The sequence below is a fragment of the Saccopteryx bilineata genome, chromosome 4 (assembly GCF_036850765.1).
Source record: "Saccopteryx bilineata isolate mSacBil1 chromosome 4, mSacBil1_pri_phased_curated, whole genome shotgun sequence".
Classification (NCBI taxonomy): Eukaryota; Metazoa; Chordata; class Mammalia; order Chiroptera; family Emballonuridae; genus Saccopteryx; species Saccopteryx bilineata.
In genome coordinates, this window is record NC_089493.1 from 139,772,963 (window position 1) to 139,788,082 (window position 15,120).

Genomic DNA, 15,120 nt, shown 5'->3' on the forward strand with positions numbered 1-15,120 from the left:
AATAAAGAAATTCCTAGAAATGAATGACAATGAACATACAACAACTCAAAATTTATGAGACACAGCGAAAGCAGTGCTGAGAGGGAAGTTCATAGCACTACAGGCACACTTTAAGAAGCTAGAAAAAACTCAAATAAACAACTTAACCCTGCATCTAAAAGAACTAGAAAAAGAACAGCAAGTAAAGCCCAAATATAGTAGAAGGAAGAAAATAATAAAGATCAGAGCAGAAATAAATGACATAGAGGCTAAAGAAACAATACAGAGGATCAATGAAACTAGGAGTTGGTTCTTTGAAAAGGTAAACAAGATTGATGCACCTTTAAGTAGACTCACCAAGAAAAAGAGAGAGAGGACTCAAATAAATAAAATTAGAAATGAGAGAGGAGAAATAACAACTGACACAACAGAAATACAAAATATTGTAAGAAAATACTATGAAGAACTAACTGTATGCCAAAAAACTAGACAACCTAGATGAAATGGACAAATTCCTTGAAACATACAATCTTCCAAAAATCAATCTGGAAGAATCAGAAAACCTAAACAGACCGATTACACCAAAGGAGATCGAAACAGTTATCAAAAAACTCCCAACAAAGAAAAGTCCGGGGCCCGATGGCTTCACAACGGAATTCTACCAAATATTCAAAGAAGAACTAACTCCTATCCTTTTCAAACTATTTCAAAAAATTCAAGAGGAAGGAAGACTTCCAAACTCCTTTTATGAGGCGAGCATAATTCTGATTCCAAAACCAGGCAAAGACCACACAAAGAAAGAAAATTATAGGCCAATATCTCTGATGAATATAGATGCTAAAATCCTCAACAAAATATTAGCAAACCGGATCCAACAATATATGGAAAAAATCATACACCATGATCAAGTGGGATTTATTCTGGGGAGGCAAGGCTGGTACAATATTCATAAATCAATCAATGTGATTCATCACATAAACAAAAAGAAGGAGAAAAACCATATGATAATTTCAATAGATGCAGAAAAAGCATTTGATAAAATCCAGCACCCATTCATGATCAAAACTCTCAGCAAAGTGGGAATACAGGGAATATACCTCAACATGATAAAAGCCATCTATGAGAAACCCACAGCCAACATCATACTCAATGGGCAAAAATTAAAAGCAATACCCTTAAGATCAGGAACAAGGCAGGGGTGCCCCCTTTCACCACTCTTATTTAACATAGTCCTGGAAGTCCTAGCCACAGCAATCAGACAAGAAGAAGAAATAAAAGGCATTCAAGTTGGAAAAGAAGAAGTAAAACTATCATTATTTGCAGATGATATGATATTGTATATAGAAAACCCTAAAGTCTCAGTCAAAAAACTACTGGACCTGATAAATAAATTCAGCAAAGTGGCAGGATATAAAATCAATACTCAGAAATCAGAAGCATTTTTATACACCAACAATGAAGAGTCAGAAAGAGAAATTAAGGAAACAATCCCCTTCACAATTACAACCAAAAAAATAAAGTACCTAGGAATAAACTTAACCAAGGAGACTAAAGACTTGTACTCGGAAAATTACAAAACATTGATAAAAGAAATCAAGGAAGATACTAACAAGTGGAAGCATATACCGTGCTCATGGTTAGGAAGAATAAACATCATTAAAATGTCTATATTACCCAAAGCAATTTATATATTCAATATAATACCAATTAAAATACCAATGACATACTTCAAAGATATAGAACACATATTCCAAAATTTTATATGGAACCAAAAAAGGACACGAATAGCCTCAGCAATCTTAAAAAAGAAGAATAAAGTGGGAGGTATCACACTTCCTGATATGAAGTTATACTACAAAGCCATTGTACTCAAAACAGCCTGGTACTGTCATAAGAACAGGCATATAGATCAATGGAATAGAACAGAGAACCCAGAAATAAACCCACAGTTCTATGGACAACTGATATTTGACAAAGGAGGTAAGGAAATACAATGGAGTAAAGACAGCCTCTTTAACAAATGGTGTTGGGAAAATTGGACAGCTACCTGCAAAAAAATGAAACTAGATCACCAGCTTACACCACTCACAAAAATAAACTCAAAATGGATAAAAGACTTGAATGTAGGCCGTGAAACCATAAGCATCTTAGAAGAAAACATAGGCAGTAATCTCTCTGCCATCTCTCGGAGCAATATATTTGCTGATTTATCTCCACGGGGAAGTGAAATAAAAGACAGGATAAACAAATGGGACTATATCAAACTAAAAAGCTTTTGCACAGCTAAAGACAACAAGAACAGAATAAAAAGACAAACTACACAATGGGAGAACATATTTGACAATACGTCTGATAAGGGGTTAATAACCAAAATTTATAAAGAACTTGTAAAACTCAACACCAGGAAGACAAACAACCCAATCCAAAAATGGGCAAAAGAGATGAATAGACACTTCTCCAAAGAGGACATACAGATGGCCAATAGGCATATGAAAAAATGCTCAACATCACTAATCATTAGAGAAATGCAAATTAAAACCACAATGAGATATCACCTCACACCAGTCAGAATGGCGCTTATCAACAAAACAACACAGAATAAGTGCTGGCGAGGATGTGGAGAAAAGGGGACCCTCCTGCACTGCTGGTGGGAATGCAGACTGGTGCAGCCACTGTGGAAAACAGTATGGATATTCCTCAAAAAACTGAAAATCGAACCGCCTTTTGACCCAGCTATCCCACTTTTAGGAATATACCCCAAGGACACCATAGAACAGCTCGAAAAGGAGAAATGCACCCGCATGTTTCTGGCAGCATTGTTCACAATAGCGAAGATCTGGAAACAGCCCAAGTGTCCGTCAGAGGACGAGTGGATTAAAAAACTTTGGTACATATATACTATGGAGTACTACTCAGCCATAAGAAATGATGACATCGGATCATTTACAATAACATGGATGGACCTTGATAACATTATACGGAGTGAAATAAGTAAATCAGAAAAAAAACTGAGATGAATCCATACATAGAAGGGACATAAAAACGAGACTCAGAGACATGAACAAGAATGTGATGGCAACAGGGGCGGGGGGGGTTGGGGGAGGGGGGAGGGGGTGAAGAAGGAGAGAGGGGTTAGGGGAGGGGAGGGGCACAAAGAAAACCAGATAGAAGGTGACAGAAGACAATTTAACTTTGCGGGAGGGGTATACAGCACAATCAAATGTCAAAATAATCTAGAGATATTTTCTCTCAACATATGTACCCTGATTTATCAATGTCACTGCATTAAATTTAATAAAAAAAAAAATGAAAAAAAAAAAAAAAGAATCACCCAACGAATCCATGGATAAATGGAACAAGAACTTGATACTTTTCTCTTTCTTTCCCTCCCTCCCTCCCTTCCTTCTTTTTCTCTCTGTCTCTCTTTCTTCTTCCCTCTCTCCCTTCCTTCCTCCATTTCTTTCTCTCTCTTTCTCTTTCACCTTCTCTCTATCAAAAAAAGTCAACAAATTAAAAGAAATGATCTGTTCTTATTTCAGAGACTTTTTATTGGTATCTTCTGTATTGATTAGGTTCAATTTACTTATTACAACCTTTGTGATCCTTCCACTTTCAACAAGAAATTATTTTTGCAGTGAGCTGTACCATCTGTATAGTTCTGTAATTCATGTGTTCTGTTGTAGCTGTCTCAAACAGTTGCTTTAGATAGCACTGCAGAATATTATTAAATCTTCTCTTTCAAAAAAAAAAAAAGCGTTCAGCATATATTAATATTTGAAAGCATTAGATGGCTATTAACACCAGAATCTGAGGGAAGATGAAGACTGTTGGGCAAACAAGGGTGTTACAAGTGTGTTAGGCTTGCTTGCCTTATACTTTGCCTGAATGGTGCATGAGCACAGGACAGTGTCACATGTGTATAGTCTATGTAAGGAGGGAGGTGCTGCCCTCAGGGTGGCAGATTGTAATAATTGCAGACTGCTTGCTGCCATTGAGAGGGGCCATTGCTTGCTATTGTTTGCCAGAGAAGGGGTTTTTCTCCCAGTCTGTTTGGCTTATGACTCCTGAGAGAGAGAGAGAGAGAGAGAGAGAGAGAGAAAGTGGTTTTCTCTGCCTGCTTACTCATCTGCCATTGCGAGACTTTAATAAACAGAATGGCCCACCACTCTCCAGCTTCACAGTTCCTTTACCATCTGCTCAAATCCAATGTGAACTTGCATGGTGGTGGCCACCAGCCTTACAAAGACCTAAGGTAAACCCAGCATTTGAAATCATTATTCTCTGGGGCATTTGCTAAAAATAGAATGGCTTAAAGGCTGAATAGCATTTTTAGTAGCCTCAAAAAATTAGCAAAACAGAGATTGGAAACTAGGGCTCAACAAAACGAGATAGCCCTGAAAAACAAATACTCTGTTTAGGAACTCAAAGAGTTCATCCTGCAATTAAGAATAAATAAAAATAAGTTCTTGCAGGGGATTTAACTCAGCTTTGAATCATCATTTTATTAAGGTTATTCCATCTTGAACTTTCAGGCTTCTTAAATTAATGGTGGCCTCACATTTCTGTCAAAGACAAACATAACTTCTCTGTGGAAAAAATAATAATCTCATACTAGGCTTCAAGTTATTTTTACAAACTACTTTGTTTTTTACTTTTTAATTTATTTTTAAATTTATTGTGTTCCCATGGTTTCAAGTGTCCCATTCAATATAATACTATCTACATACCACATCATGCCCCTCATTCCCCATGCAAAGAAAGCCTCCTTCAACCCCCCTTTCCCGCCTCATTTGACCCTCCTCCCCCAACCTCCACCTTCCCTCTGGATATTGCTACCTTGTTGTCCGTATGTATGTATATATAATTTGGCTAATCACTTCAACTTCATTGATCCAGTGTTTTCTTTCCCTTCCGTCTGACAGCTGTCCATCTGTTCCCTGTGATCCTGTCTCTGTTTCTCTTTTGTTTCTCAGTTTATTGTGTTCATTAGGTTCCACATATAAGTCAGATCATATGCTATTTGTCTTTCTCTGTCTGGATTATTTCACTTAGTTTAATAATCTCCAGATCCACCCATGCTGTCCCAAAAGGTAAGATTTCCTACATTTTAAGGCAGCTAAGTATTCTACTGTGTAAATTTACCACAGTTTTAATCCACTCCTCCACTGAAGGACACTTGGGCTGTTTCCAGAACTTGGCTATTGTAATTAGCAATACAACAAACATGGAGGTGCATATCTTTATTAGAATTTGTGTTTTGGGATTCTCAAAATATATTTCTAGACATAGCTGGGTCATAAGACAGTTCCATTTTTACTTTTTTAAGGAAACTCTGTAGTTTTCCACAGTGGCTGCACTAGTCTGCATTCCCACCAGCAGTGCAGGAGGGTTTTCTTTTCTATACACTCTAACCAAGCATTTCTTGTTTGCTGATTTATTAGTGATAGCCATTCTGACTGGTGTGAGGTGATATCTCATTGTGGTTTTAAATTTTATTTCTCTAATGATTAGTGACATTGAGCATTTTTTCACATGTCTATTTGCCATCAGTATGTTCTCTTTGGAGAAGTGTCTATTCAGGTCCTTTGTCCATTTTTTAATTGGATTGTTTGTCTTCCTAGTGTTATTATAAGTTCTTTATAAATATTGGCAATTAACCCCTCATCAGATGCATAGGCAAATATATTCTACAAGACACTGAGTTGTCTTTTTATTTTATTAATAGTGTCTTTTGCTGAACAAAAGTTTTTTAATTTTGATGTAGTCCCAGCTTTTTGTGTTTTGGTTTTTTTCACTTCCCAAGAAGATATATTGGCAAATGCATTGCTACGAGAGACATCTGAGATTTTATTGCATTTTCTTTTAGGATTTTTATGGTTCCACAAATTACATTTAAGGCTTTTATCCATTTTGAGTTTATTTCTGTGAATGGTGTAAGTTGGTGGTCTAGTTTCATTTTTTTTGCATGTACCTGTTCAATTATCCCAACATCATTTATTAAAGAGACTGTCTTTACTTCCTTGTATAGTCTTGCCTCCTTTGTCAAATATCAATTGACCATGAAGGTTTGGGGTCCTTTCTGGGTTCTCTGTTCTGTTTCATTAATCTGTATGGCTGTTCTTATGCCAGTACCAAGCTATTTTGATTGCAATGGACTTGTAGAATAGTTTGATACCAGGAAGTGTGATACTTCCAACTTTGTTCTTCATTTTTAAGATTGCTGAGGCTATTTTGGTGGGGGGGTTTTATAGGTTCCATGTATGTTCTTGAATATTTGTGCTAGTTGCATGAAATAGCTTTCTTCATAGGAATTGCATTGATTTTATAAATTGTTTTGGATAGTGTGGACATTTTAATGATGTTGATTCTTTCTACCCATGACCACAGTATATGTTTCCCTATGTTTGTATCTTCCTCGGCTTCTTTTTTTAACATTTCATAATTTTCTAAGTAGAAGTCTTTGAACACCTTGGATAAATTTATTCCTAAGTAGTTAATTTTGTTTTTGTTGCAATAGTAAATGGGATTGTTTTCTAAATTTATCTTTCTGACAGTTCATTACTGGTGTATAAAAAAGACCACTAATTTCTGAATATTAATTTTATATCCTTCCACTTTGCCAAATTCATTTATCTATCTGGTCCAGTAGTTTCTTTTTGCCGGACACTTAAGGTTTTTTTATGTACAGTATTATGTCATCAGCAAATAATGACAGTTTTACTTGTTCCTTTCCAGTTTGGATGCCTTTTATTACTTCTTTTGTCTTATTGTTGTGGCTAGGACTTCCAGTTGAATAAAGGTGGTGAAAGGGGACACTCCTGTGTTGTTCTTGATGTTAAGGAGATTGCTTTTAGTTTTTGCTCATTGAGTATGATATTGGTTGTTGGTTTGTCATTTATGGCCTTTATTACATTGAAGTATATTTGCTTTATTCCCAATATGTTGAGAGTTTTGATTATAAATGGGTGCTGGATTTTATTAAATGTGTGGGGTTTTTTGCATCTACTAATATGATCATGTGATTTTTATCCTACATTTTGATTATGTGATGAATCACATTTATTGATTTTCAAATATTGAACCAACCTTGCCTCCCCAGAATAAATCCCATTTGATCATAATGTATGATCTCTTTAATGTATTGCTGGATACAATTTGTTAATATTCTGTTGAGAATTTTTGCATATGTGTTTATCAGAAAAATTGGCCTATAGTTTTCTTTATTTGTAGTGTCTTTACCTGGTTTTGGAATTAGGATAATGCATGCCTTATAAAATGAGGTTGGAAGGTTTCCCTCCTGTTAAATTTTTTGGAGTAGTTTGAGGTAAATAGGTATTAGTTCTCTGAATATTTGGTAAAATTTGCTACTGGAGTAATCTGACCTAAGACTTTTATTTAAAAGGAGGTTTTTTTTATTACTTTTTCAATTTCATTAGTTGTAATTCAGCTGCTCAAGTTTTCTGATTCTTCGAGATTCAGTTTTGGAAGATTGTAAGTTTCTAGAAATTTATCTATTTTTGTGTGTGTGTGTTTAATTTTTTGGCACAAAGTTAGTTCTTCATGGTACTTCTTTTCCATTCTTTGTATTTGTGATGTCAGTTGTTACTTTTCCCCTTTCATTTCCAATTTTTTTTTATGGGTCCTCTTTTTTTTTTATGTGTTTGGATAAAGGGTCATAAATCTTGTTTACCTTTTCAAAAAATCAGCTCCTGATTTCATTCTTCTTTTTTTAGTTTCAGTGTCATTTATTTCACTCTGTCATTTTTATTTCCTTTCTACTAATTCCTCTAGGCTTTTATTTGTTTTGTTTCTGTTTTTAGGCCTTTTAAGTGCAAGGTTATATTGCTTTACTTCTTGGGTTTTTTTCACTATTTCCATTTATTTTTATTTTTATTTATTGTGTTTATATAGAATCAAGTGTCCCCCTGAATATATCTCCACCCCATGGCATGTTTCCCTTGACATTGCCCTTGCCAGCCTCCACCCACACTCTAACCCTTCCTTCCAGAATTTGCTTTCCTTCTCTCTATAACACTGTGTTATGCATATATAATTTCACTAATCTCTTTCCCTTCTCTGATCCCATCATCTTATCCCCTTTTCTTCTGTCCACTTTCCCTCTGGTCCCTTTGATCCTGCCTCTGCCTCTATTTCATTCTTCAGTTCACATTGTTCATTGGATTCCTCAAATGAGTGAGGTCATATGATATTTGTCTTTCTCTGCTTGGCTTATTTCACTTAGCATAATAGTTTCCAGGTCCATCCATGTGTTCGCAAAAGATAAGATTTCCTTCCTTTTCGAGGCTACATAGTATTCCATTGTGTATATGTACCACTACTTTTGAATCCACTCGTCCACTGACAGACACTTGGGCTGTTTCCAGATCTTAGCTATTGTAAACAATGTTGCAATAAAAACAGGGATGCATTTCTTCTTTTGAATCAGTGATTTCATATTCTTAGAATAAATTCCTAAAAGTGGGATGGCTGGGTCAAAAGGCAGTTCCAGTTTTAATTTTTTGAGGAATCTCCATACTGTTTTCCACAGTGGCTGTACCAATCTGCACTCCCACCAGCAGTGCTGGATGGTGCCCTTTTCTCCAAATCTTTGCCAGCACTTATTACATGTTGTTTTGTTGATGAACGCCATTCTGACTGGTGTGAGGTGCTATCTCATTATTTTAATTTGCATTTCTCTAATGCTTAGTAATGTTGAACATTTCTTCATCTGCCTATTGCCATCTGCATGTCCTCTTTGGAGAAGTGTCTATTCATTTCTTTTGCCCTTTTTTTTTAAATTTATTAAATTTAATACAGTGACATTGATATATCAGGGTACATATGCTGAGAGAAAAAATCTCCAGATTATTTTGACATTTGATTGTGCTGTATATCCCTCCCCCAAAGTTAAATAGTCTTCTGTCACCTTCTATCCGGTTTTCACTGTGCCCCTCCACTCCCGCAAACCCTCTATCCTTCCTCGCTCCCTCCACCCTCCCCACAACCCTGACCCCCATTGCCATCACATTCTGGTTGATGTCTCTGAGTCTCATTTTTATGTCCCATCTATGTATGGATTCATATAGTTCTTAGTTTTTCTCTGATTTACTTATTTCACTCTGTATAATGATATCAAGGTCCATCCATGATATTGTAAATGATCTGATGTCATCATTTCTTATGGCAGAGTAGTATTCCATAGTATTATTCCATAGTATATATCCACTCATCTTCTGACGGACACTTGGGCTGTTTCCAGATCTTCACTATTGTGAACAATGCTGCAAAAAACATGGAGGTGCATTTCTCCTTTGGGAGCTGTTCTATGGTGTTCTTGGGGTATATTCCTAACAGTGGGATAGCTGGGTAAACGGCAGTTTGATTTTTAGTTTTTTGAGGAATCTCCATACTTTTTTCCACAGTGGCTGCACCAGTCTGCATTCCCACCAGCAGTACAGGAGAGTTCCCTTTTCTCCACATCTTTGCCAGCACTTATTCTGTGTTATTTTGTTGATGAGTGCCATTCTGGCTGGTGTGAGGTGATATCTCATTGTGATTTTAATTTGCATTTCTCTAACAATTAGTGATGCAGAGCATTTTTTCATATGCCTATTGGCCATCTGTATGTCCTCTTTGGAGAAGTGTCTATTCATCTCTTTTGCCCATTTTTGGATTGGGTTGTTTGTCTTCCTGGTGTTGAGGTTTAGAGGTTCTTTATAAATTTTGGTTATTAACCCCTTATCAGATGTATTCTCAAATATGTTCTCCCATTGTGTAGTTTGTCTTTTATTTTGTTCTTGTTGTCTTTAGCTGTGCAAAAGCTTTTTAGTTTGATATAGTCCCATTTGTTTATCCTGTCTTTCATTTCACTTCCCCGTGGAGATAAATCAGCAAATATATTGCTCCAAGAGATGGCAGAGAGATTACTGCCTATGGTTTCTTCTAAGATGCATATGATCTCACGGCCTACATTTAAGTATTTTATCCATTTTGAGTTTATTTTTATGAGTGGTGAAAGCTGGTGATCTAGTTTCATTTTTTTGCAGGTAGCTGTCCAATTTTCCCAACACCATTTGTTAAAGAGGTTGTCTTTACTCCATTGTGTTTCCTTGCCTCCTTTGTCAAATATCAGTTGTCCATAGAACTGTGGGTTTATTTCTGGGTTCTCTGTTCTGTTCCATTGATCTATATGCCAGTTCTTATGCCAGTACCAGGCTGTTTTGAGTACAATGGCTTTGTAGTATAACTTCATATCAGGAAGTGTGATACCTCCCACTTTATTCTTCTTTTTTAAGATTGCTGAGGCTATTCATGTTCTCTTTTGGTTCCATATAAATTTTTGGAAAATGTGTTCTATATCTTTGAAGTATGTCATTGGTATTTAATTGGTATTGCATTGAATTTATAAATTGCTTTGGGTAATATAGACATTTTAATGATGTTTATTCTTCCTAACCATGAGCACGGTATATGCTTCCACTTGTTTTTATCTTCCTTGATTTCTTTTATTAATGCTTTGTAATTTTCCGAGTACAAGTCTTTAGTCTCCTTGGTTAAGTTTATTCCTAGGTACTTTATTTTTTTGGTTGTAATTGTGAAGGGGATTTTTCCTTAATTTCTCTTTTTGACTATTCATTGTTGGTGTATAAAAATGCCTCTGATTTCTGAGTATTGATTTTATATCCTGCCACTTTGCTGAATTCATTTATCAGGTCCAGTAGCTTTTTGACTGAGACTTTAGGGTTTTCTATATACAATATCATATCATCTGCAAATAATGATAGTTTTACTTCTTTTCCCACTTGAATACCTTTTATTTCTTCTTCTTATCTGATACCTGTGGCTAGGACTTCCAGGACCATGTTAAATAAGAGTGGTGAAAAGGGGGCACCCCTGCCTTGTTCCTGACCTTAAGGGTGTTGCTTTTAATTTTTGCCCATTGAGTATGATGTTGGCTGTGGGTTTCTCATAGATGGCTTTTATCATGTTGAGGTATGTTCCCTGTATTCCCACTTTGCTGAGAGTTTTGATCATGAATGGGTGCTGGATTTTATCAAATGCTTTTTCTGCATCTATTGAAATTATCATATGGCTTTTCTCCTTCTTTTTGTTTATGTGATGAATCACATTGATTGATTTACGAGTATTGTACCAGCCTTGCCTCCCCAGAATAAATCCTACTTGATCATGGTGTATGATTTTTTCCATATATTGTTGGATCCGGTTTGCTAATATTTTGTTGAGGATTTTAGCATCTATATTCATCAGAGATATTGGCCTATAATTTTCTTTCTTTGTGTTGTGTTTGCCTGGTTTTGGAATCAGAATTATGCTCGCCTCATAAAAGGAGCTTGAAAGTCTTTCTTCCTCTTGAATTTTTTGAAATAGTTTGAGAAGGATAGGAGTTAGTTCTTCTTTGAATATTTGGTAGAATTCAGTTGTGAAGCCACCTGGCCCCAGACATTTCTTTGTTGGGAGATTTTTGATAACTGTTTTGTTCTCATTTGGTGCAATCAGTCTGTTGGTTTTCTGATTATTCCAGATTGATTTTTGAAAGATTGTATGTTTTAAGGAAGTTGTCCATTTCATCTAGGTTGTCTAGGTTTTTGGTATACAGCTCTTCATAGTATTTTCTTACAATATGTTGTATTTCTGTTGTGTCAGTTGTTATTTCTCCTCTCTCATTTCTAATTTTATTTATTTGAGTCCTCTCTCCCTTTTTCTTGGTGAGTCTACTAAAAGGTTAATCGATCTTGTTTACTTTTTCAAAGAACCAGCTCCTAGTTTCATTGATCCTCTGTATTGTTTCTTTTGCCTCTATGTCATTTATTTCTGCTCTGATCTTTATTATTTCCTTCCTTCTACTACATTTGGGCTTTACTTGCTGTTCTTTTTCTAGTTCTTTTAGATGCAGGGTTAAGTTGTTTATTTGAGCTTTTTCTAGCTTCTTAAAGTGTGCCTGTAGTGCTATGAACTTCCCTCTCAGCACTGCTTTTGCTGTGTCCCATAAATTTTGACTTTTTGTATACTAATTGTCATTCATTTCTTGGAATTTTTTTATCTTTTCTTTGATCTAATTTTTAATCCATTCATTATTTAACAACCTGCTATTTAGTTTCCATGTGGTTGAGAATTTTTGAGCTTTTCTGTTGTGGTTCATTTCTAGTTTCATGCCGTTGTGAACGGAGAAAGTGCTTGATATGATTTCAATCTTCTTAAATTTGTTGAGAGCACTTTTGTGCCCTAAAATGTGGTCTATCCTAGAGAATGTACAATGAGCACTTGAAAAGAATGTATATTCTGCTGCTTCAGGATCAAACGTTCTGATTAAATCGAGTTGATCTAGTGTGTCCAATAAGTCTGCTGTTTCTTTATTAATTTTCTTTCCTGAGGATCTATCTAGTGATGATAGTGAAGTATTGAAATCCCCTACTATTATAGTATTGCTGTTGATCTCGCCCTTTAAATCCATCAAAGTCTGCTTTATATATTTAGGTGCTCCTATATTAGGTGCATAGATATTATAATAGTTATATCTTCCTGTTGGATGACTCCCTTTATCATTATGTAGTGGCCTTCTTTATCTCTTACTATATCCTTTGTTTTAAAGTCCAATTTGTCTGATATAAGTATTGCTAGCCCAGCTTTTTTTTCATTTCCATTTGCATGAAATTTTTTTTCCATCATTTTACCTTCAATCTATGTGTATCTTTTGTTCTAAGGTGTATCTCCTGTAGACAGCATGTGTACGGGTCCTGTTTTCTTATCCATGCAGCTACCCTATGTCTTTTGAATGAATCATTTAATCCATTTACATTTATGGTTATTATTGATATGTAGTTGTTTATTGCCATTTTATTCTTTAAAGCTATATTCCTTTTTTGTTATATTCTTTTCCCACTTTGATCTGTTTACAACAGGCCCCTTAACATTTCCTGCAGCATTGATTTGGTTGTAATGAATTCCTTGAGTTGTTTTTTATCTGGGAAGTTTTTTACTTCTTCTTTTATTTTAAATGATAGCCTTGCTGGATAAGGTAATCTTGGTCGTAGGTTCTTGTTCTGCATTACTGTGAATATTTCTTGCCATTCCCTTCTGGCCTCAAGTGTTTCTGTTGAGAAATTGGATTTCATCCTTATGGCGGCTCCTTTGTAGGTGATAGCCTTTTTTTTCTCTTGCAGCTTTTAATATTTTCTCTTTATCACTTAGCTTTGGTATTTTAATTATTATGTGTCTTGGTGTAGGTTTCTTTGGGTTTCTCTTTAATGGAGTCTTCTGTGCTTCTTGAACTTGTGAGAGTTTCTCCTGCATTAATTTAGAAAAGTTTTCAACTATGATATGATTGAACAAAGTCTCTATCCTTTGTTCTTTCTCTTCTTCTTCAGGAACCCCTATGATATGGATGTTAATTCTCTTCTTCATGCCACAGAGCTCTCTAAGAGTTTTCTCAGGCTTTTTGAGTCTCTTTTCTTTTCTCTTCTCTGCTTCCATGCCTTCATTCCAGTTGTCCTCCCACTCACTGATTTGATCCTCAGCTCTATCTATCCTGTTTTTAATTCTTTCCATTGTGGTCTTTATTTCTGATATTGTATTTGTCATCTTCGACTGATTCTTTTTTATACTTGCTATTTCTTTATTTAGGTGTTCATAGTGACCATCCATTGTTGTTCTAAGATCCCTAAGCATCCTTACAATCATTATTTTGAACTCTGCATCTGGATTTTGATTTTTTCCATATCACTCAGTTCATCTCTCGAAAGTGTCTCTTGTGGTTTCATTTGGATTGCACTTTTTTGTCTTTTCATTGTGTTTGGATGTTTTATTTGTAGAGTTGGTTGAGTCTAGGCTTGGTGTTGTCTGCCTCCAGTTTTCAGTTGTGTTATTTCTAGGTCTTCTTGGGTTGGTATCAGCTATTATTTGTAATCCACTTTCTGATTTGGGCAGCTTTGAAGTCTTGATTTGTTTGTTTTCTTAACAGGTGATAGTCTTGTTTATTGATCTCAGCAGGGGGCTTCCTTGATACTGTATCCAGGAATGCGATGGGTGTAACCTGAGACTCTGAAGGCCTCTTCTGCCAACTAATCTTTTGGGGGGCAGGGTATTTTCTCACCTGCAGTAGAGGGAGGTGTATCTCAGACCTCCATGGAGACCTGCGTTACTGCCCCTCCTCCCTACTTCTTGTTTTTGCTGTGTCTTTTTATGCTGATTGGAGCTGGAGAGATGTCCGAAGTTCTCTGATCTGGAAGCAATTCAGTACTGTTTTGTGGAAGGTTCAGTCCCTCCCCCAGCTATGGCCACCTCCAGCACAGATGAGTCCACTTTTTTAGTTCATCTCTTGCATTCCTCGCCCCTCACAGTCTGTCCCTCTCTCCATCCTTTCCACTTGGGAGATAAGCTGGTCTTTTCAACACACCTTGCTCCCTGGTCGCCAGGCAAGTGGTTGTGAGCATTATTTTCTGCTCTTTTCCCTGGGGTGCTATCCCCTCTGGGCTCTAAGCCTCTGCCTCCCCTTCGTTCCTGTAAACAGAGGAGATTCAGGCGCTCCCTACCAGGTTTGTTGTGGCTTCTTCTTTGCTCCTTGGTTTTTTACAGCTGTTCTTGTAGTCTAGAGTTGGTTTTACACGCTGATTTTTCCTAAATTGATTTGTATTCCAGTTTGGTGGTGAGAGCTGGGTGTCTGTGCATCCGCCTACACCGCTGCCATCTTCTTTGATCTCTTTTGCCCATTTTTTTGAATGGATTGTTTATCTTCCTGGTGTTGACCTTTACAAGTTCTTTATAAATTTTAATTACTAACTCCTTATCAGATGTAGTGTCGAATATGTTCTCCCATTCTGTGGCTTGTCTTTTTATTTTGTTCATATTGTCTTTAGTTGTACAAAAGCTTTTTAGTTTGATATAGTACTACTTGTTCATCCTGTCCTTTATTTCACTTGCCCGTGGAGATAAACACCTAATATATTACTGTGAGAGATGTCGGAGAGCTTACTGAAAATGTTTTCTTCCAAAATGCTTATGGTTTCACAACTTACACTAAAGTCTCATCCACTTTGAGTTTATTTTTGTGAATGGTGTAGGTTGCTGGTCTAGTTTCAGGTTTTTTTGCAAGTACCTGTCCAATTTTCCCAAAAACCATTTGTT